The sequence below is a fragment of the Rattus norvegicus genome, chromosome 7, assembly GCF_021556685.1.
Source record: "Rattus norvegicus strain SHRSP/BbbUtx chromosome 7, alternate assembly SHRSP_T2T, whole genome shotgun sequence".
In the NCBI taxonomy this organism is placed as follows: domain Eukaryota; kingdom Metazoa; phylum Chordata; class Mammalia; order Rodentia; family Muridae; genus Rattus; species Rattus norvegicus.
The window spans coordinates 42,208,226-42,231,868 of NC_141540.1; the positions used below are offsets into that span (position 1 = coordinate 42,208,226).

The 23,643-nt window shown below is 38.7% G+C and overlaps 1 pseudogene; it reads right to left on the minus strand.

The window, feature by feature from the left end:
• Positions 1–21,009: 21,009 nt before the first annotated feature.
• On the minus strand, positions 21,010–21,154 carry LOC120093993 (small nucleolar RNA SNORA17; annotated as a pseudogene).
• Positions 21,155–23,643: the final 2,489 nt, after the last annotated feature.

The following is a 23,643-nucleotide window of genomic DNA, read 5'->3' on the forward strand; positions in this document are numbered from 1 at the left end:
TTCATACCGTTTTGGCCAGTATACTAATAATGTATGACTATTAGTCTCTGGCCTTTAAACATTCATTTAAGAACTTTAATTAATCAAGTGATGCTGTACTGATTCTTGTGCCAAGTATTGGGCTGAACTCTATGACAACTTTTAATCCATGGTCCTCTTTGGTGACCTCTGACCCCCATGGTGTCCCAGACTCCCTTTCATCTTTCTATAGTTTCATTTTCATTTTGTTGCTCTTCCATGAATGAAATCCAATTCTCTACAACTTACATAAATTCTTCAGCAAAGGCTTGATTATTGCCAAATATGGAAGCAAGATTATTATGATAAACTAGACCAGCTTCTATTAATAAAATCTAGCATGATTTTAGCTTTTAAAATAATTGCTTTAGGCTGCTGAATCATCTAACTTTTATTACATGAAAAGTTTAAGCATTGCTTCCTTAAAATTTGTGCACACAGAAGTTTTTCTTTCTTAAATAAGTCAATTCTGGACTTTATTGCTTATTTTAATTTCTTACTTAGTTGTACTAAACTCTAGGTTGTTCAAGCTCTTTGCCTTCCTGTTTGAGTTAAATATTTTTCTTCTTCAAGTTAGAGATGAATTTCTTGCCCACATTTTATTTTGGTCCATCCCATTTGCCTATTTGACAGGCTAGAAATTGTGCTGCATACTGAAGATGGCAAAGATATAAATATAGGTATTATTATTTCAGACATGACTAAATTCCAAGGGCCAAGATAGGAGAATGAACTAAAAAAGAGAGAGGTTGTTGAGTGAGGCTTAGAGGGTAGCCTTGCTGATAGACAGGATGCTAAGTTGAGCTTATTTAGGTTAAGTGTGAATTAATTAATGCAGAACACAGGAGTGTTGCTTCCCAGAGAGAGGAAACTATGCATTTGGAAGTCTAGGGTAAACAATAACAATTGTATGCAGCAATACTAAAAATTTTCTTTTTAAAAATAAAAATACATTCATGTATTTTGCCTGCATTTGTCTGTGTACAACCTATGTGTAGGCCTGGTGCTTGTAGAAACTCAAAGTGAAATGTTGGTTCTCTTGAAACTGGAATTGAAGATGTGTTATCCACTATGTGGGTGCTGCAACCTAAACCAGGTTACTGTGTAAGAATAGTAAATTCTTGTAAACACTGGGCTACTTCCCAGAGCTGCTAAAAAGTTTGAAAGTTGTTTCTTAACACACACACACACACACACACACACACACACACACACACACACACACACACCAAAAGTGGATAGAATAATGAGGAAATTAAAAACAATATTTAACCTTGTTAATTAACTAACAAAATGTATTCTGTTCGCCTCCAGTGGAATTTCTAGTATAACCAATCTTTATTATATACAGGTTTCAACGTTATACACAGATTCCGTATTTGTTGTTTTTCTTTTGTTGAAAATAATTTTCATTAAGATTGATTTTTTCACATAATAAATATATCCCAATTGTTAATCCATCTGCATGATAAATCATAATGTTAGAAATGACACCACCAGCATTTCAGTGATCACTCAAATAATTCACAGAATGCTAATGAGTATAATTGTCCAACTTGTACATTCCTAGGAGAGGCCAGTTCAAAAACATATAACTGAAATGATGTCTAGTGACCTAAGCACAAGATGATAGCGATATGTCGGGTGGAGAAAACACTAATGCTAGGTATATTTCCTCGGGCAAGGGTTATCATGCAGCAAGTTCCACATTAATGAGGCAGACATACATCTGAAATAAGATATGTTTGAGCAGACACACATACACCCAGCTTTACATACCCACCAATTGTCAAACATCCTGTGACAAGTGATTGGCAGAAACGACTCAGAGCAGTGGCTCACTATTTCCTCATTCAGCATTTTTGGTTACTTATTGAACATAACTACCATGAATAATGAAAACCACTGTGATTGTGCAATATGCCAGCTGGTAAAGAAGAGAGCAGGGAAAAATCCCAGAGTAACTAGAAGTAAGATACATTTGCAAACAGAAGTGTGGTGGTACCCATACCTGTAAATTATATCAATATGCAGAGTAGGGAAGACATCATCTCCAGATCTTGTCTGTTGCCAGCATTGCCAACCACGTCTTAATTTTGGTCACTGTAGTCAATGACATTCAGTAAACGTTATTATGTGCATTAAAATACACTCATCCACTGTGTTGAACCTGCCTTGCATTTTTAAGATTCAGCCAACCTTAATGACTGATGGATGCGGTGGCGATGATGAGCAAAGGCATAAAAGACCATGAGTGAATGATGCAGGCTCATCTGTAAGAGAGCGTCTGCAGTGCAGGCTGGAAAAGTACATGCTTTTAGGCCAAATCCAATCCAGTCAGATGAATGCGATAGTCACTGACGTGCCAATGCGAGCATTGCTCTTAGCTGTGGTAAGTTATGCACAACACAGCCTCTCTTGACAAATTTACAATCTAGGGAATTGCAAGGTTAACACAATCGCTTACTGTGATGTAAATTAACATGAGAGGAACAAAATGAAGGGATTCAAATACAGTGATGGGGGAAATATCGCTGGTGATTGAGATCGTGCTTAATCATATCAATAAAAATGAAAAGATACTGTGATCAGTTTGATGGGACTCAGAATCACCGAGTAACAAAACATTGGGCAAGTCTGTGAGAGTTTCTAGATTGAGTTAACTGAGGTGAGAAGACCCATTCTACATGCAGGAGATGCTAAATATGTTAGCTGACATTCTGGACAGCGTATAAAGGAGAAAGAATGCTGGGCATTCCATTCAGCTCTGGTTCCTGATGTGGATCTGTCATGAACAGCTGCCTCAAGCCCCACTTGCCACTCATCTCCCACTAAGAGCCTGTTGAGCTGTGAGCTAAAATAAACCTTTCTTCCTTAACTTAATGTATATACACATTCCACGTTGCATGATCGAGACTCACTAGTTTCATCTTCCTCCGTCATATTTCTTCTTTAGTTCATTTTATTAATGTCATACACCCAAACTCCCAGTTTCCATAGGTCTACGTGACTTCAACAGGCATGGCTCATGACTTATCATGAGGAGAGCAGTCATTTCAAGATGTATGAAGATCACTTAGTTTACACTCAGCACCTGTCTCTTTGAATCCCAGATGACCTTCAAGTCAATGCTTCCACCTAGACACACTCATGGCTAAAAGGCAATATAACCAAACATTCAGACTTACTCAGTAACTGTTCTCTGTAACAATAAGCACTTATTTCCAGCACGGTTACTCTGCTCAGCTTCTTGAACACTCCTAAGCTCTGCCAATTCCAAGGTAAGAATTCTTAATAACTAACCATTCATTTCATCTTCATAACAAACTTAAAGATGCTCTAGAAAACTAAAGTGCTCTAAATAGCAAAGATTTATGTTTTTATTTATTAGATATATTTCTTTACTTACATTTCAAATGTTATTTCCTTTTCCGGTTTCCTGTTATAAGCTCCCCATCCTCTCCCCCTCCCCGACACGGGTATTCCCCTATATATCTCCCTTATTCCCCCCCCATATTCCCCTGCACTGGGGGTCCAACCTTGGCAGGACCAAGGGCTTCCCCTTCCACGGGTGCCTCAACAAGGCTATTCTCTGCTACATATGCAGTTGGAGCCCTGGGTCAGTCCATGTATAGTCTTTAGGTAGTGGTTTAGTCCCTGGAAGCTCTGGTTGGTTGGCATTGTTGTTTTTACGGAGTTGCAAGCTCCTTCAACTCTTTCAGTCCTTCCTCTAATTCCCCCAAAGGGGTCCTGTTCTCAGTTCAGGGGTTTGCTGCTAGCATTGACCTCTGTATTGGACATGCTCTGGATGTGTCTCTCAGGAGAGATCTATATCCAGGCCCTTTCAGCATGCATTTTTTTTAGCTTCATCAATCTTATCTAGTTTTGGTGACTGTCTATATATTGACCACATGTGGGGCAGGCTCTGAATGGCCGTTCCTTCAGTCTCAGCTCTAAACTTTACTTCCACATCCCCTCCTATGGATATTTTTTCCCCTTTTAAGAAGGAGTGGGAGCATCTGCATTTTGGTCATCCCTCTTCTTGAGCTTCCTGTGGATTGAATCTTGGGTAGTTCAGCTTTTGGGCTAATATCCACTTATCAATGAGTGCAAACCAAGTGTGTTTTCCTGTGATCAGGTTACCTCACTCAGGATGATATTTTCCAGTTCATTCCATTTGCCTATGAATTTCATGAAGTCATTGTTTTTGATAGCTGAGTAGTATTCCATTGTGTAGATGTACCACATTTTTTTTAATCTATTCCTCTGTTGAAGGGCATCTGGGTTCTTTCTAGCTTCTGCCTAGTCTTTAAATCTAATGACTGGGAAGTTCAACATCCAAGCACCTGTAGATTTTAGGTCTCGGAAGTACCATATTCCTGTTGTGAAGAAAGCTATTTTCTTTGGTATGTTGAAACATGATGGGGGAAGGGAAGACAAGATCAATATCCTCATTCTATTGCATTAATCTCTTTTTAAAGATTTAGCTATTTTTTTAAAAAACATATTTTTGAGATTATAATATAGTCTCAATATACCCCCCTTCCATTTTCGTTGCCTGAGCCTTCCAATAAACCGCTCCTTGCTCTTTCTCAAATTTGGAACCTCCTCTTTCATTAATTGGTGTGTGTGTTTAGGACTAGAATATTAAATTCCTAACTACATATACTACTGTATATGTGCCTATGTCTTGTATGACAGTATATATGAAGAGACTTTAGCTGGTCTAGAAATAGTAAACATCATTTGGCAGGCATGCCTCTCTCTCCAATTTCCTCTGTCTTTGTAAAACAAACAGATGACATTCTCAAAGCCAGCCACCAACGTCTACTTCCTTATTTGGTTCTTTTGTCCTCCTGAGGCTGACTACTAAGGTCTGCTATGAAAGCATTGAAGTCCTGCAAGGAAAAGGCCACCTTTCCTTCTGTATCTAAAATGCCCTGTTAAGATTATATATCTCATCCTGACGCAAGGATTCCTCTTCAGTTTATAAACTGACAGTTGCCTATGGGACATGCCTGTCTTCTATTTAGTGGCAGTCCTTTATCTGTTCTGGGAATATTTCCTTCCCCTTGTCCTCTGTTCCTTTCTCCTTTCTTTGTCACTTTTCTCTGCCTTTTGTTTCTCTGGGGGGACATAAAAATCTCTTTTGGGCTGAGCATTGGTCTTGTGATCTCTTTTGCCAATACTGGTCTTTTCAACATACAAGCAAATGCAGGTACCTCTTATGATCAGAAAGGGGCACCAGATCTCTTGAGGTATTGTTCTAGGTATTTCCAAGCTGTAAATTCAAGTGCTGGGAAGTGAGCTCAGATCCTTTGGAAGAGCAAAATACACTCATTCTTTTCTGATTCCGAACCTCACTGAGCCATTTCTACAGTATCTCCATAGTCTCTTAGAATACACAAGTCCCATAGTGATGTTTCCAACTTCAAAATCCAACTACATCTTGAAATTCCAGACTTGTAAAGGCCTGGGCATTTAGGATTCCAGCAGATGAATTCTGGGAAGATAAGTATGCAGCCTGTAGCAAAGGCCATAGAAATGAGTACATGGTGAGGGATAAGGCACTGAACACATTCTTGCTTTTCCTTTTTAAGCCCCCATTGCGGGTGTCTGGTTCTTTTGTTTGCTGGTTTCAGTAATAACCTAGCAATTTTTCTATACTTGTTATCCAGCTGCTTCTGGAGGGCCACTGGAAGTTCCTATATTAGCGGGCAGGCTGATCCTTACACCTGACATCTATATCTGTTACAGAGTGGAGACATTTCGTCATCTGAAATCAAGGATGGTGTGCCACGGTATAAAATAAAGAAAAAATTAGGTTGGAAAAAGGCCCACTGGAAGATTTTTAACACAGGGTTTCATTATAAGTTCCATTGGTCAGGTCTGGAGGGAAAGCCATTCAGAAAAATAAGATAAAATAAAAAATAAAAAACTTTAGAACCTTCAGCTTAGGAAGGAAGGCTAAGATATATCTGTAGGTATCAGTACAAAAAAAGAAAAAAAAAAAGAAGAAGAATGGAACATGAACTAGGCCTGCCTTGATGGACTTGGTAAGAATATTAATATTACATACTGTAGTTTTTTTTAATGTTAACTCATTTGGTAGTTGACTTTGGGATTTTGAGATATATATACATATATATATGTATATATATATATATTGACCATATAGTATAGTCTATATACATAGGACAAACACACAAATATACAGTTTACATATATATATATATATATATAGTATGACCATATAGTATAGTCTATATACATAGGACATACACAAATACACAGTTTCTATATATATATATGTGTATATATGTGTGTGTGTGTGTGTGTAGTATGATCATATAGTATAGTCTCTATATATAGGACATACTCAAATACACAGTATATATATATATATATATATATATGTGTGTGTGTGTAGTATGACTATATAGCATAGTCTATATATATAGGACATACACAAATACACAGTTTATACATATAGTATGACCATATAGTATAGTCTATATACATAGGACATACACAAATACAGTTTATGTATATATTTATATATATATATATATATAGTATGACCATATAGTATAGTCTATATACATAGGACATACACAAATACACAGATACACAGACACAGACACACACACACACACACACACATGCGCACAGACACATATACACACACACACTTATCCTTTGTATCTTGCTCTTACTGCCTGTGGCCTTATTATGTCTGCTAGACTAACAGTCAACCACTGAGCCACATCGTCAGTTTTGTAAGAATCTTAAAACTCAAACCTAGAAAAGAGAAAAATAGAGTTAAGACCATGGGAAGCGAGCCAAGAAAAATAAGTTTTATTACAGAAAGTCATTCCAGAGAGAAAAACTATATTATTCAACACAGCCTGAGCAGGAGATAAGAAATAGAATCATGTTGATGCCGAATAGTCTTTTGGGAGCACAACCTACGGCTGACCCAGTTCCAGGTGAGGGAGGTTAACTAGATCCGGAGAGGGAATAGAAATAGTCCCGTGACGGGAGCGAAAGGGAGAGATAATAAGATGAAGTCGAGACTATGGAACAAGGCCACACCTTGGCACACATACATACACTTCTTCTGTTCCCCATGTCTTTCAACTTCCCTCAGAGATACTAGAGAAATGGTCTTGTGGAGCAAAGGCTTAAGAGTACCTTGTAGAAAGAGGTTTTCACTTCAAAACCAAGACAGCTTCTTGAAGTACTTTACAGGCTCAAGAGCTGACTCTTGATCTGATTCGAGGTCCTTATGCACTCCCTGCTGTTCTGTAAGGAAGACAACAGAGACTCACAAAATGCAGTCTTGAGTCATTTTACTAACTTAGGAGTAAATGTAGAACTCACTTTAGACTCTTTGAGAAGTATTCTCCAGAGCAGAGACGTAAGAATTCCCCATGAGGTCTTTTTGTTTGCCTTTTATTCCTGTACTATTTGCTTGGATTAGAATAGCAAAATAACTTGGAGAGTGATTGATTCTGATGGAACCAACAGTCTAAAAGGATGTCAATAAAGCAGTAGTATTTCTTTTCTGACATCAGAGGCCTAGTATCTAATAGCACTCAGCTTTTTACTTATATATCCCAAATGTTTAAGAAAAGTAAGAGCCATTTCACGTAGGTTATAACCCATACCTCTGTTTTCATGTATGTGCCTCAGTCTCCTTTTATACCTTTGTTCTAACATGAGCTGTAGGGCACTCTCACATGGGTTACCACCTCTCTGCCTTCAATTTCTTCCTTCTTGTTTTTCCAAAAATAATGTAATAAAAATAAAATAATTATCCCGCTTGATATTGCTGCTCTACAAACATTGTTCTGCTTTTCTTCCAAAGCTGTTAGACCAAGCATCTGAAGTCATCAGAGCAGCTTAGGAGAACAAGTCTATTCCTCGGGCCACAATGTTTACATTGTGGCATCCTAAGTGATGTCTCTTTACTAGCCGCATTTTGAAACGATTTATAAAACTGAAAATTAAAGGAGATAATCCTTTTTATTTTACAAAATGAATAATCATTTAGTATTATGAACTTGAATCATACAGACATTTTGTCATTTTATTCTGATTTTCTAACTAAACTTAAGTCATACTATATGGATCAAAACTCTCTAGGAAGTTGAACACAATTCTGAAGGTATGTGCAGTGTAGTGCCACTGTACCAGCATCATCATGTTCTATATGTGTAGCCTTTGAGAATACTCAGTAATGTGTGCTCTAAGCTTAATTCTGAGTTCAGTTTACTGGGTAGAATAAACACCAAAAATGTTTCCAAACATGTATTCATTACATATTAAGTGGCAAATATGACCCTTAACCTATGTTGGATACCCAGGGTTCCAAGAATTCTTGTATTTTGTTCACAATATACAGAAGATTCACCTCCTGTTATCTAGATTATTTATTCATTTATTCATTCGTTTGTTGCTTTAAAGTGTGCCTTATCCCAACACACAGGATTTTATACCTCTGCCCACCTCCTATTTAACCTCTTCTTTGCTTCATTTACATGCTACAGTATTACATACTTACAGCAAAGACACTGGCTGACTGTATCTCACTTGAAATATAAACTCCTCCCTCCCTCTTTCAGGAAAGCTCCTAAAGGAAATGTGTTCATCTCAGCCCAATCCCTATGGCTAAAATTAGAGTTAGTAAGTTCCTACCCATGATGAATATTTATTAGCAGTGATCACTGTTACTAAATCTACTTCGAGGGCATGATTAGAGCATACTGGAATTTCAAGAACAGCTATCTCTGACATAGGATCTCAATTGTGATAAGTGGGATTGGAGGCATAGAGAAGCTGAAAATCATTCATTGGATCTTTAAACTTTCTTCCTTCCTTCCTTTCTTTCTTTCTTTCTTCCTTTCTTTCTTTCTTTCTTTCTTTCTTTCTTCCTTTCTTTCTTTCTTTCTTTTACTTATTCACTTTATATCCCACTGTCTGCCTCCTTCTGGTCACTGCCTTTCACAATCCTTCCCTCATCCCAACCCCCCCTTGTCCTCTAAGCAACCCTCCACCCATGCACATCAAGTATCTGTGAGACTAGGTGCATACTCTCCCACTGAGGCCAGACAAAGCAGCCCAACTTGGAGGAACATATCCTACTTATAGGCAATAACTTTGGGGATAGCCCTATTGCCCACCACTGTCGTTGACGACCAAGATGCATATCTGTTACATATGTGCAGGGAAGCCTAGGTTCTGCACCTGTAAGTTGGTGGTTGATGGTTCAGTCTGTGAGATCCCCAAGGATCCAGGTAATTTGGCTCTGTTGGACTTCCCATGGAGCTCCTATCCCCTGCATGAGCATGATCTTTTCTTCTATACTTCCCTGATATCCTTGTTGGTTTGAATATGTTTGCCTCAGGAAGTGGCATTGTTAGGAGGTGCAACCTTTTTGGAGTAGGTATGGCCTTGTTGTTGTCCCTCATTGTGGACATGGGGTTTAAGACCCTCCTCCTAGCTGCCCGGAAGTCAGTGTTCTCCTAGCAGCCTTCGGATGAAGATGTAGAACTCTCAGCTCCTCCTGCACCATGCCTGCCTGGATGCTGCCATGCATTGATGATAACGGACTGAACCTCTGAACCTGTAAGCCAGTTCAATTACATTTCCTTATAAGAGTTACCTTGGTCGTGGTGTTGTTCTGAGCAGTAAAACCCTAACTAAGACAATCTCATGCTCCATTCAGTGTTTGACTCTGGGTGTCTGCATCTGTTTTAGTTAACTGGTGAATGGACTCTCTCAGAGAACAGCCATGCTAGACTCCTGTCTGCAAGTAAAACGGAGTATCATTAATAGTGTCAGGGATTGGTGTTTGCCCATGGGACGGGTCTCAAATTGGGCTGGTTATTGGTTGGACATTCCCACAGTCTCTGCTCCATCCCGTCCTTGCTTTTCTTGTAGACAGGATACATTTTGGATTGAAAGTTTTGTGGGTGGCTTGGTGTCCCTATTATACTATTGGGGTTCCTGCCCGGTTACATGAGATAGACTCTTCAGTGTTCATATCCCCAGTGCTATGAGTCATAGCTACAGACACTCCCATTGATTCTTCAGTGCCTCCCTCATGGCTATTTAGCTATCTTTCCTATCCCTCCCCACATCTCATGGTGACCCCTCCCAAATTCTCTTTCCCATTTCCTCTCTCACTTAATTCCTTCCCTTCATCTGCTTCTTATGACAATTTTATTCCCCCTTCTAAGTGAGATTCAAGCTTCTTCTCTTGGGCTTTCCTTCTTCTTTAGTTTCTTCAGGTCTGTGGGGTGTAACATGAGTCTTACAAGTGTATACAATGCATGTCCTTTTGTGACTGGCTGATAGTCCCAAGATCCATCTATTTGCCTGCAAAATCCATATCTTTGTTTTTTAGTATATGAATAATATTCCATTGTGTACTCAAATTTATGTGACACAACACAAACAGTACTAAGAGGAAAGTTCATAGCATCAAGTGCTCCCATTAAGAATTTAGAAAGTTCTCATAGTGACAATTTAAAAGTACAACTGAAAATTCTAGAAAAAAAGGAGGAGGGGGAGGAGGAGGAAGAGGAGGAAAGAAGAAGAGTCAAAGGAGGCGGCGGCACACCAAAGAGGATTAGAGGGCAGGAAATAATTTAAATTAGGGCTGAAATCAGTTACAAAATAGAAAACAAAACACACAATCAAGGAAACCAAGAGCTAATTCTTTGAGGAAATCAACAAGATAGACAAACCCTTAGCCAAACTAACCAAAAGACAGACAGACAAAAATCATAAATGAAAAGGGAGGCATAGCAATAGACACTGAGGAAATTCAAAGAATCATAAGGTCTTACTTCAAAAGCCTGTATTCCACAAAATTGGAAAGTCTTGAGCTTTGCTTTTTAGGGAATGTTAATTAATCCCCAATTATAAGTATAAGTGTAAAGAAAACTCTAGTCTTACTCCTTCAGCTTTTGGTTAACTAAACTTCCCCAAGCTCTGTAATCTGGTTCTAGCAATTCTTGTTGCTTCTAGCCTGTAGCAGTATTTTAAAAATCTTAGTTTGTTGCTCAGTTTTTGAAAGGACAGAGGGAAACTTTTTAATATGCTTTGTGATCTCTTTCATCTTTAACTATTTTGAAAATGCAGCTAAATATAAATAGTTATACATTCCATCAATGATTCTATCAAAGTAGCCTTTGAATAGATTTTAAAAAAGGACAATATATGTTTCAGCTTTTAAACATTTTGTGTCTATACTATACTGGTTCCTAAATTATCTTTGTCCAGGAATACTGCCATTTGGAGTAAAAATTGAGAATGTAATAATCTGGAATGTTAAAAATGTCTGTCCCATAATTTATTTCATTTTCCAATGAATGTTTATCAACATCATATCTTCATTATTAAAGTGTTCAAAACTCTTAAGCCCATCATGAATAAAGGGACCTGGATTTCAGAATGCATTTTCTGAGACTAAACCATAAATATTACCTATGACCTTAAAAGTTGAAATTCTAGATGTCTGTTACAGGCCAACTGAGTCAAGACTCTGGAGACAAGGTTCAGCCATCTGTATTATAATGATCCTCTCCTTGGATGCACTGTCAATTCATGCTGACCTTAAGAGCCATTGACATTAAAACTCTCTTTCCATCCAGATCTTCTTAACATAGCCAGGGGAATAATGAATACCAATCCTCACTAATTACTATCCAGACAGAAATTTAAGTCAGTGATTTAGCATAATCAACCCCGTGTGGCATTCTTTCCAAATATAGAATATATTCTTGACTTCCCAACTCAGAGTTGAAGAAGTATTTCTTGACTTTCCTATTTTATGCTTGCTAATGACATTCTAATTTGACATGGATACCATTTTTTCCCCATGTTTTGAACATGGTACAATATGTGTATCCCTTTGCAAAATGTTGTATTTTCCTCCAATGGCTAATTTGTAAACTCAATGAGAGTTTGATTTTTTCATTGACTGAAATTCAATTCTCTCCCAACTGCTCACACAAAAGAGAAAACCCTAAAATACTAAACCAGGTCATTGAGAAAGTTATTTTTAGTAAGTAGTAGTCAGTGTTCAGCAATGCCTTACAGAGATACTAGACATTATCACTTTTCTTCTGACAGAAATTCACAGCATATTATTCACAAATGTTATATGCTTGACCTAGAAATTGCAAAAATGGAGGTAGTCTGGGTTTTGGTACCATTTAGTTGGATTATGACTCACAAAAAATAAAATATACTCTTCTATCAATGCAGTATATTCTGCTCAAAATCAGTATGCCACCACAACCCCCTTCCCGCCTCCCACCCTGACATTTTCCTACACTGGGGGGGTCTAGCCTTGGCAAGACCAAGGGCTTATCCTTCCATTGGCACCCAAGAAGAAGTCCATTCTCTGTTAGGTATGCAGCTGGAGCCATGTGTCTTTCCATATGTACTCTTTGGATGGTGGTTTAGTCCCTGGGAGTTCTGGTTGGTTCGTATTGTTGTTCTTATGGAGTTTAAATCCCCTTCACTTCCCCCAATTCTCTAACTCCCCCATTGGGGAACCCCATTCTCAGTTCAATGGTTGGTTTGTGAGCATTTGCCTCTGTATTTGTCATGTTCTGGCAGAGCCTCTCAGGAAAGAACTGTATCAGGCTCTTCTTGGGCATCAGCAATGCTGTCTGGGTTGGGTGACTGTATGTATGTATATGGGCTAGATCCCCAGGTGGGGTAGGCTCTGAATGGCCATTCCTTTAGGCTCTCCTCCAAACTTTGCCTAAACCAACTTTATTCCTTTGTGATTTCCAAATCACACAAAGAACTGGTTTTTTCTAGGGACCCCACATCATATTTGTCTCAGATCCAGAGTGGGCAGCAACATCTAAATAAGATATACAAAACTCAAGCAAGGTGAAACCAGGTATTTTCACAAAGAAACACAACAGTGGATGGTCATCCCAGATGCCTAGTTATCAACATGAGAGCAAACATGAACAACCAAGACGATTTGTATATTTCAGAAGCCAGCAACTTTATTGGAATAGACTCTGAAAAAAAAATCTCAGAGAGCAAACCCCGTGGGAGAGAGACCTCACCGCCTGGTCAGGTGGGCACTCCTGAGGCTGCAGAGCGGAGGAGACCACCAACACTGCCCACCCCTGCCCACAGAGGAAACTGTATAAGGCCTCTGGGTTCCGTAGGGGAGGGCCCAGGAGTGGCAGGACCCCTGTGCCTGAGACACCTCCGGAACCTGAAGGAAACAGACTGGATAAACAGTTCTCTGCACCCAAATCCCGTGGGAGGGAGAGCTAAACCTTCAGAGAGGCAGACACGCCTGGGAAACCAGAAGAGACTGCACTCTGCGCACATCCAGACGCCAGAGGAAAACACCAAACGCCATCTGGAACCCTGGTGCACGGAGGCTCCCGGAAAGAGCGGCGCAGATCTTCCCGGTTGCTGCCGCCATGGAGAGGACTTAGGCAGTACCCCACGAGCAAACTTGAACCTCCGGACCACAGTTAGGACCAACTTTTCTGCTGCAAGTGACCTGCCTGGTGAACTCCAGACACAGGCCCACAGGAACAGCTGAAGACCTGTAGATAGGAAAAACTACATGCCCGAAAGCAGAGCACTCTGTCCCCATAACTGGCTGAAAGAAAACAGGAAAACAGGTCTACAGCACTTCTGACACACAGGCTTATAGGACAGTCTAGCCACTGTCAGAAATAGCAGAACAAAGTAACACTAGAGATAATCTGATGGCGAGAGGCAAGCGCAGGAACCCAAGCAACAGAAACCAAGACTACATGGCACCATCGGAGCCCAATTCTCCCACCAAAACAAACATGGAATATCCAAACACACCAGAAAAGCAAGATCTAGTTTCAAAATCATATTTGATCATGATGCTGGAGGACTTCAAGAAAGACGTGAAGAACTCCCTTAGAGAACAAGTAGAAGCCTACAGAGAGGAATCGCAAAAATGCCTGAAAGAATTCCAGGAAAACATAAATAAACAAGTAGAAACCCATAGAGAGGAGACACAAAAATCCTTGAAATAATTCCAGGAAAACACAATCAAACAGTTGAAGGAATTAAAAATGGAAATAGAAGCAATCAAGAAAGAACACATGGAAACAACCCTGGATATAGAAAATCAAAAGAAGAGACAAGGAGCTGTAGATACAAGCTTCACCAACAGAATACAAGAGATGGAAGAGAGAATCTCCGGAGCAGAAGATTCCATAGAAATCATTGACTCAACTGTCAAAGATAATGTAAAGCAGAAAAAGCTACTGGTCCAAAACATACAGGAAATCCAGGACTCAATGAGAAGATCAGACCTAAGGATAATAGGTATAGAAGAGAGTGAAGACTCCCAGCTCAAAGGACCAGTAAATATCTTCAACAAAATCATAGAAGAAAACTTCCCTAACCTAAAAAAAGAGTTACCCATAGGCATACAAGAAGCCTACAGAACTCCAAATAGATTGGACCAGAAAAGAAACACTTCCCGTCACATAATAGTCAAAACACCAAACGCACAAAATAAGAAAGAATATTAAAAGCAGTAAGGGAAAAAGGTCAAGTAACATATAAAGGCAGACCTATCAGAATCACACCAGACTTTTCGCCAGAAATTATGAAGGCCAGAAGATCCTGGACAGATGTCATACAGACCCTAAGAGAACACAAATGCTAGCCCAGGTTACTGTATCCTGCAAAACTCTCAATTAACATAGATGGAGAAACCAAGATATTCCATGACAAAACCAAATTTACACAATATCTTTCTACAAATCCAGCACTACAAAGGATAATAAAGGGTAAAGCCCAACATAAGGAGGCAAGCTATACCCTAGAAGAAGCAAGAAACTAATCGTCTTGGCAACAAAACAAAGAGAAGAAAAGCACACAAACATAACCTCACATCCAAATATGAATATAACAGGAAGCAATAATCACTATTCCTTAATATCTCTCAACATCAATGGCCTGAACTCCCCAATAAAAAGACATAGATTAACAAACTGGATAAGCAACGAGGACCCTGCATTCTGCTGCCTTCAGGAAACACACCTCAGAGACAAAGACAGACACTACCTCAGAGTGAAAGGCTGGAAAACAACTTTCCAAGCAAATGGTCAGAAGAAGCAAGCTCGAGTAGCCATTCTAATATCAAATAAAATCAATTTTCAATTAAAAGTCATCAAAAAAGATAAGGAAGGACACTTCATATTCATCAAAGGAAAAATCCACCAAGATGAACTCTCAATCCTAAATATCTATGCCCCAAATACAAGGGCACCTACATACGTAAAAGAAACCTTACTAAAGCTCAAAACACACATTGCACCTCACACAATAATAGTGGGAGATTTCAACACCCCACTCTCATCAATGGACAGATCATGGAAACAGAAATTAAACAGAGACGTAGACTAAGAGAAGTCATGAGCCAAATGGACTTAACAGATATTTATAGAACATTCTATCTTAAAGCAAAAGGATATACCTTCTTCTCAGCTCCTCATGGTACTTTCTCCAAAATTGACCATATAGTTGGTCAAAAAACGGGCCTCAACAGGTACAGAAAGATAGAAATAATCCCATGCGTGCTATCAGACCACCACGGCCTAAAACTGGTCTTCAATAACAATAAGGGAAGAATGCCCACATATACGTGGAAATTGAACAATGCTCTACTCAATGATAACCTAGTCAAGGAAGAAATAAAGAAAGAAATTAAAAACTTTTTAGAATTTAATGAAAATGAAGGTACAACCTACCCAAACTTATGGGATACAATGAAAGCTGTGGTAAGAGGAAAACTCATAGCGCTGTGTGCCTGCAGAAAGAAACAGGAAAGAGCATATGTCAGCAGCTTGACAGCACACCTAAAAGCTCTAGAGCAAAAAGAAGCAAATACACCCAGGAGGAGTAGAAGGCAGGAAATAATCAAACTCAGAGCTGAAATCAACCAAGTAGAAACAAAAAGAACCATAGAAAGAATCAACAGAACCAAAAGTTCATTCTTTGAGAAAATCAACAAGATAGATAAACCCTTAGCCAGACTAACGAGAGGACCCAGAGAGTGTGTCCAAATTAACAAAATCAGAAATGAAAAGTTAGACATAACTACAGATTCAGAGGAAATTCAAAAAATCATCAGATCTTACTATAAAAGCCTATATTCAACAAAACTTGAAAATCTACAGGAAATGGACAATTTCCTAGACAAATACCAGGTACCGAAGTTAAATCAGGAACAGATAAACCAGTTAAACAACCCCATAACTCCTAAGGAAATAGAAGCAGTCATTAAAGGTCTCCCAACCAAAAAGAGCCCAGGTCCAGACGGGTTTAGTGCAGAATTCTATCAAACCTTCATAGAAGACCTCATACCAATATTATCCAAACTATTCCACAAAATAAAAGCCTCACCAATGGAGGAAAAGACATCATAAATAGAAAGACAAAGAAAGTCACTGTAGAATTAGGAGAATTGAATGGTACCTGGCATGTTCTCTTATTACTTTGGATTAAAGCTAGATATCGACAAGATCAGAAATTGTATAAAACATACAAATGTGAAAGCCTATAACATACCCCAACCTATGGGACTCAAGGCAGTAATAAGAGGCAAGGTCATAACCCTACGTACGCACTTGTATCAAAAACTAGCAGATTCCTTATTGATAACATTGCACTTGAAAGCTTTATATGCACAAGAAGAAATAATACCCAAAAGAAGATGAAAAATACATAATTAAATTCCACTAAATGAATGAAATATAAACAGACAAGAGAATCATAAAATGAGGAGTTGTTTCATTGAAAGGAATTCAATGAAATTGATAAGCCTTTAGCAAAAAAAAAAAATGAAAAACAAAAAACCCAGAAAGGATCCAAATTAATAAAGTCAGTACTCAAAGGAGGGACATTAAAAGAGACACTAAGGAAATTCAGAGAATATTAAGAACATATTTTAAAAATTATATGTTCCACAAAACTAAAAAAACTCTAGAAAAATAAATGGATTTATTGATAAACATGACCTACATTATTAAAATCAAGTTGAAGTAAACATTTTAAACAGCCCCATAACTCCTATTGATATAGAAACAGTAATTAAAATTCTGCCAACCAATAAAAACCGAAGCGAGATAGACGCAATACAGACTAGTATCATTGAAAGAACAACATCAATACTCCTTAAATTATTCCAGGGAATGGAAATGAGAACAACATCTTCTATGTCTTTAATGAAGCAAATATGACCTTGACACTAAAGCCATACAAAGATCCAACAAAACAAGAAAATTATAGAACAATTATAGAACATATAACATAGAAAATTATAGAACAACCTTCTGAGTACGGATGGGAAAATTCTCAAATATTCACAAACCACATTCGAAAAATTATCCACTATGATCAGACTGGCTTCATGCCAGAGATAAGAGAATGGTTCAACATAGATAAATCAGCAAATCTAGCCTAACACATAAACAGACTGAAAAGCAGAAACCACATGATTTTGTCATTAGGGAAAAAAAAACCCTTAACAAAATCCAATACCTCTTCAGGTTAATATTTTGGTAAGACTAGGTATAGAAGGGACATATCTGAACATAATGAAGGCTATTGTAGCAAACTTATAGCAATATAATTTTTAATAGACATAAATACAGCACACTTCCAGTAGAATATAACAGGTATGTCCATCTTCTCATACTTATTAAATAGAGTAATTGACATATTTGCAATAGTAATAAGACAACTATAGGAGAACAAAACAATACAAATAGGAAAAGAAGAAGTAATATCTTTATTTGCAGATATTATTTTGTTCACACAAGACCCATCAGGAAATTACAGTTGATAATAATTACTTCAAGCAAAGTAGAAGGATACAAAATTAATACACCAAATTTTTCTATTACAAGAGTTGTATATGCAAATGACAATCATATTGAGAAAGAAATTAAGAAAATGTTACCTTTCAGAGTAGCCTCAAAAGTATATATTGATATAAATCTATCCAAGCAAGTCATAGATTGTATAATGACAACTTTAAAGAATTGAAGAAACTGAAGATATCAGAAGAGGGAAGGACCTACCAAGGGCATAAGTTGATAGGATTAATAATGCAACATTGAGCATCATACAAAAACAATCTATATAGTCAATGAGATTCTGAGGAAACTCCAGAAAAATGAACAGAAATTGATTTTAAAAATCTTTTTTTATGTTCATAGCACCTTTATTTGTAATAGCCAGAAACTGGAAACAACCCAGATGTCCCTCAAATGAACAATGGATAAAGAAAATGTGGTACACTTACACAGTGAAATACTGCTCAGCTATTAAAAACAAAAACATCCTAAAATTTGCAGGCTAGATTTTAAAAATCTTAAATATTATATAGATGCACTAAAATTCCAGGTATCTGAAGTCACAATGTGGGAAATTAGAAAGATGAAGTAAAGATTTAATAATTTAACTAATTAAAAGTGGGTGGTAAGCATGGACAGTCCCATGGCTCCAGCTGCATATGTAGCAGAGGATGGCCTTGTTGGGCACCAGAGGGAGGAGAAGCCCTTGATCCTGTGAAGTTTGGACCCCCCCCCACCCCAGTGTATGGGAATGTCAGGGTGGGGAGGAGAGAAGGGGTGGGTGGTTGGATGGGGGAAAGGGGATAACATTTGAAATGTAAATAAAAAAATATTAAAAAAAAAGAACCCTGTGAGTGGTAAGAATTTGGGGTAAGTTAGAGCATCCACTTAGGAGCTAAGCCAGTTCCTAAGAGAGCTCTAACAGCAGTTTTGTAAGTACGATCTACCCCATAGAAAGAGTGCTTTGGGGTGAAAGGTATGAAAGGTACTGAATTTGTGTTACAGATTTAGTGCTATTCCCAGAAAAGAACAATAACAAGATAAAAAAAATTGGAAACATTTCTATAATTATGATACCTAAAACCATGAGATTAAATTATATCCTCAAAGGACATTGTAGCTGAAGCCTTTAGAGTTTTTGCCAAGTGGTCCTTAAAATACACATATGTTGATGTTATTAAGTGGCCTACCAACAAACCAAGGAAACTATAATTTAACTGACTTGGCTCTTCAGCCAAGACACAGCCATATAAGTTAAAATAAACAACACAACCTTCTCTCCTCTCCTCTCCATATATAGACTGTGGATGGCCACCTCAGTCAGCTTGTTTCTTAGCAGTAATTACACCAGTAACTAGTTATCTGATGATCTGAAAAAAAAAAAAGACATTCTGTCAACATTTTGGGTCATTACAATCTTTGATCTCAGTGTAGGTCAAGCTTGACCCCCCAAAAACATGTTTTCTCTTGCCTTCATCAACATAATTTTTTTGTTTCCTGAAAATAAATTTGCCACATTATTTTGCAGTCTGGGAGCACTGTTAGAACTCTGCTTGGAATTAATCAGCGTGGAGATGTGTTTGCTGATAGTGAGAGACTCTCTTTAATAGCGAGACTATACTCTTCTATTTATTGTTCAAGAGATGTATTTGCAGAGACAAAAAATACCTAATGTAGTGGAAATGAACTTCAGTGTTAATAAATACCACAGTGGTTAGTAGTTCATGGGTTTCAGCAGAGACGAAAGAAAAATTGCTTGCCGTGTAGCTAAAGAGGTGGAGGAGGAGCAGGCAGCTTGAGGAGAGCCAACTACCAAAGAGTTTGAGTTGGGTTCTGTACAATGAATTAAGCTTAGTATGCATACTAAGTGAAAAAGTTCCCTCCTCTTTTCTTTTTTTTTCATTTCTAGATATAATTTTATAATTAAGTAGAGGAAATCCTCCTGAAAGCAGTAGACATATAATACACAACTCCAAAGTCTTTACATTTTGCTCAAGACATGCTATGAATTTGCACTGTGGCAATCTACAGGAAGAGAGACGACTGGCCTTCTGAATATAAAAACCTTTCCAGCGTGATTCTTAGCACCTGGCTCTTAGGCATTATTCAGTGGGGAGTAAAACAGTCCGATGAAGGAAGAACATGCTAGTCACGTGCTGAAAGGTCAATCCTGTTTAACTTTCCTGTCACAGTCTATCATTCTGCTCTTTAGCGTCCAAGGACTTTCAAAGCATGCTCCCGACCTAGCATGTTTACTGCAAGTCCTTTGGCCATTTTCAGATAGATCTGAGCTCCATGCCTCTCCCCTTAGTTTAAAACCTCCTCTCTCAATCTCTCCAGGGTATTCTTTTCCATCAGTATAGCTCTGCTGCCTAGGCAAGGGGCAGGGACTGCTCTCCTGAGGGAGGAGTCTGAACCACTCTCCTGCTCTCGTGACCCCATACCCCCAGGGCCACCTTTCCCACAATGCCCAGGTAAGGGGGGAGCCAGTTTTATAAAGCAGTCAGTCATCAACATGTCCCTGGTTGACAGCCCAGACCAAGGATGTCTGCTTGGCCTTTAGTAGTAACAGCCCTGTTGCGGCGAGGCCATGTACCCAGAAGCGACCCCTGGTGGCAGCACAGGTTGTCAACCCACCATAGTCTCAGGTGGCACCAACCAGCTACTCACATCAAACTGTTCTTCACTACGCTCAAGTCTCCGGCCCTGCCTCTCTTCCTTGTGCCCACATTTTTCAGTTTCTTTCTCTTCCACTTCTCCACCACTTTCTTGTTACCTGGGATCCGAATATCTGGTCATCTAGGAGTGCTACGCCCCACTCGTTCATTACGGCACTAGGCAGAGGTCATTTCAGTCCAGTCAGCTCCCCCATGCTGGACAGTCCATGTCCCTTAACATGGATCCTATGGTCACATAATGGATTGTGGTCCGGAGGCTCACTCCTCCGGACCAGGGCCTGTAGCACCACTAGGGGTTCTTCTAGGCTTTGGCCCCCTCCCTGCCGTGGGTGCCTATCCTATCCTGGTAGTTGTCTCAGACTAGCTCACTGTCAGAGACCCCTGGCGCCAGCTTGCTTTTGTCAGGCAATGTTAGGCTACTAATCATCCAGATGCTCATAGGTCAGAACACTGAGCATACACATAGGCTCTCTCCTCTATGGCCCCTATTAATATGCATGTGACACAGTAACTCAGGAAAGGAGCCATCCGTGCAATGCCTCTAGGGGCAACATCACTTTTTTTTTTTGTTACAGGGTTTTTTTACTTGAACCTCAAAGTTAATAGATTAATTGACTAGGACATATTGGATAGGTAGACTATTAGATGATTGCCAGAAAATCTGGACAGACTCCTCCTGTCTCTGCCTTCCCAGCTAGCATGTGTTCTGGAAAACAAACTCAGGTCTTCTTGTTTCCACAACAGGCATTTTACCAAAAAAAAAAGCCATTCCCATCTTTCTGATTTTTATTCTGTTTTTGACCATTTTTTACTATTTTGACATAATTTTGCATAGTAAACCTAAAATGGCATTTGAAAAATAATGCTCTCATGAAGAGTCTTGGCAGAGACTAATTTGCATTTTTATCCTATCTCATGTGTACATGGCTTCTGACTATGATGCTGTTTTTGTCTACCTTTGGTTCTTCCCATACTGTACTTGGAATAAAGCAATCTACTCAGCCCAAACATAGAAAGGGATGAGATATGCTTTTGGCAGAGTACCTATATGACTTTTTGAAATTCTTATCATACACGATTTATCTTCTTTCTGTTTATTACTTGAATAACTTAGATCAGTGCGTATTAATGTGCATACTTCTTCTATACTGTGTTCTGAAACCTAGGACTATGTCATTTATTTTATAGGTCAAATTATATTCTCGTTGGCTGTAGGACAAATGTTTCGATATCTTCTATGACTCACTGCTATTCTTTATCAACATTGTTTACTGGCTGGTTTTATGTGTAAACTTGGCAAAAGCTTTAGTTATCAGAGAGAAAGAAGCCTCCTTTGAGCCTTTGAGGGAATGCCTCCATGAGATCCAGCTGTAAGACATTTTCTCAATTAGCAGTTAAGGGGCGAGGGACCAGACCACTATGAGTAGTGTCATCCCTGAGCTGGTTTGTCCTGGGCTCTGTAAGAAAACCAGGGGAAGAAATCCAGTAAGCAGCACCCTTCCATGGCTTCTGCATTTGCTCCTGCCTCCAGGTTCCTGTCCTGTGTGAGTTCCAGTCCGGAATTCCTTTGGTGATGAATAGCAATGCGGAAGTGTAAGCTGAACAAACCTTTTCCTCTCCAACTTGCTTCTTGGTCATAGTGTTTCATCACAACACTAGAAACCTTGACTTAGACACATGGTAAACTTTACTTAACACTTTCCTTCTTTTCAGCAATGCAAGATACCTTTCCCACACTTTCCCTGCCCCTACTTCTAGATCCCATTGTTTCTCTGGTTCTTTAAGTAGAAAATAGGATTAGACATTTGAGAGCCTGTGCCAGGATGTGAGGATATGCTGACTGCTATGCTGCTATTAATATATATATATGTATATTATATATTTATACATAATATCTATGTATATATATCAAGTGAGATAATAATATACTTAGGTTAACATGTTTCTAAATAACTATCTTTACATTTTTGACTCTGTGTATCTGCATTCAACTAAGCATGAAATTTCACTGACATCTTCAAACCTAATCCATCACCACTGGGCTCATTCTAGCCTTTTCTCATATTTAAATTTATCTCTCACTGATGTGAAACTTGGCTCTCACCATCTGATCCATTTATGTAATAGCTACAATATATAAATCTGGCGGTTCGTCTTCCTATTCTTTCTTGACAAGCTTCTTCAGACCTTGTTGCATACATCAATACAGCATAGGGGGTCATTTTCCTAGGAAAACAACCATCCAGTCCACTTATACTTACGTTCCCCTTTAAAAAAGATAAAATATCTGCTTTTGAAATGGGCTTACACATTTCGACACATATTTTTGTTCTGTGGATAATCATGAAATGTTGAAATTAAGTGGCAGTTTGCACTGACATTGAGACGTTTCAATAGTAAGGAACAAGATAACAGCAATAGGGACTATCACAATAATTATATATTTTCTATCTGGCTTCATATCAAGTTCCTCCTTTTGAATACTATTGGACGCTTCTGGACTCTGCAGTCTTGATATATCGGTAATACTGTTTTCAGGGCATTAGAAAATGTAAGACCACGAACTGATAATTACCTAAGAGAAGAAGTAACTCGGGATTGAGCTAACTGAGACCAACCTAAACCTCTTTAGAGCAACAAAAGGGGCAGAGGCAGCTAATGGAAATGCCAGGAAGGGACAGCTAAAACATACTGACTTTTGCTTTCACATGTCTGCTGGTTCGTTTGTTTCTGAATAGTTTTACTTTTCTCTCTCAACCACTCTCGTTTGCACAACTGATAGAGGAAAGTCATCTATAACATATTCAATGTTATATTGTATTTCCCATTTATATCCCAAATGAAGGTCATTTCCATGCAACCGGTTCTTAGCTACGGAAGATGGACCTCAGAGTAAATCTAGCTAGACTACCAAAAAGCAGGTATATTGATGCTGAAAAACTCTGCCCATGCCGAGCACTACAGGATCCATGTGAAATAAATGGTGAGTGAGCCTGGAAAGCATCCCCCGAGGTACTTGTTACACATCTCCTGGCCCAAAG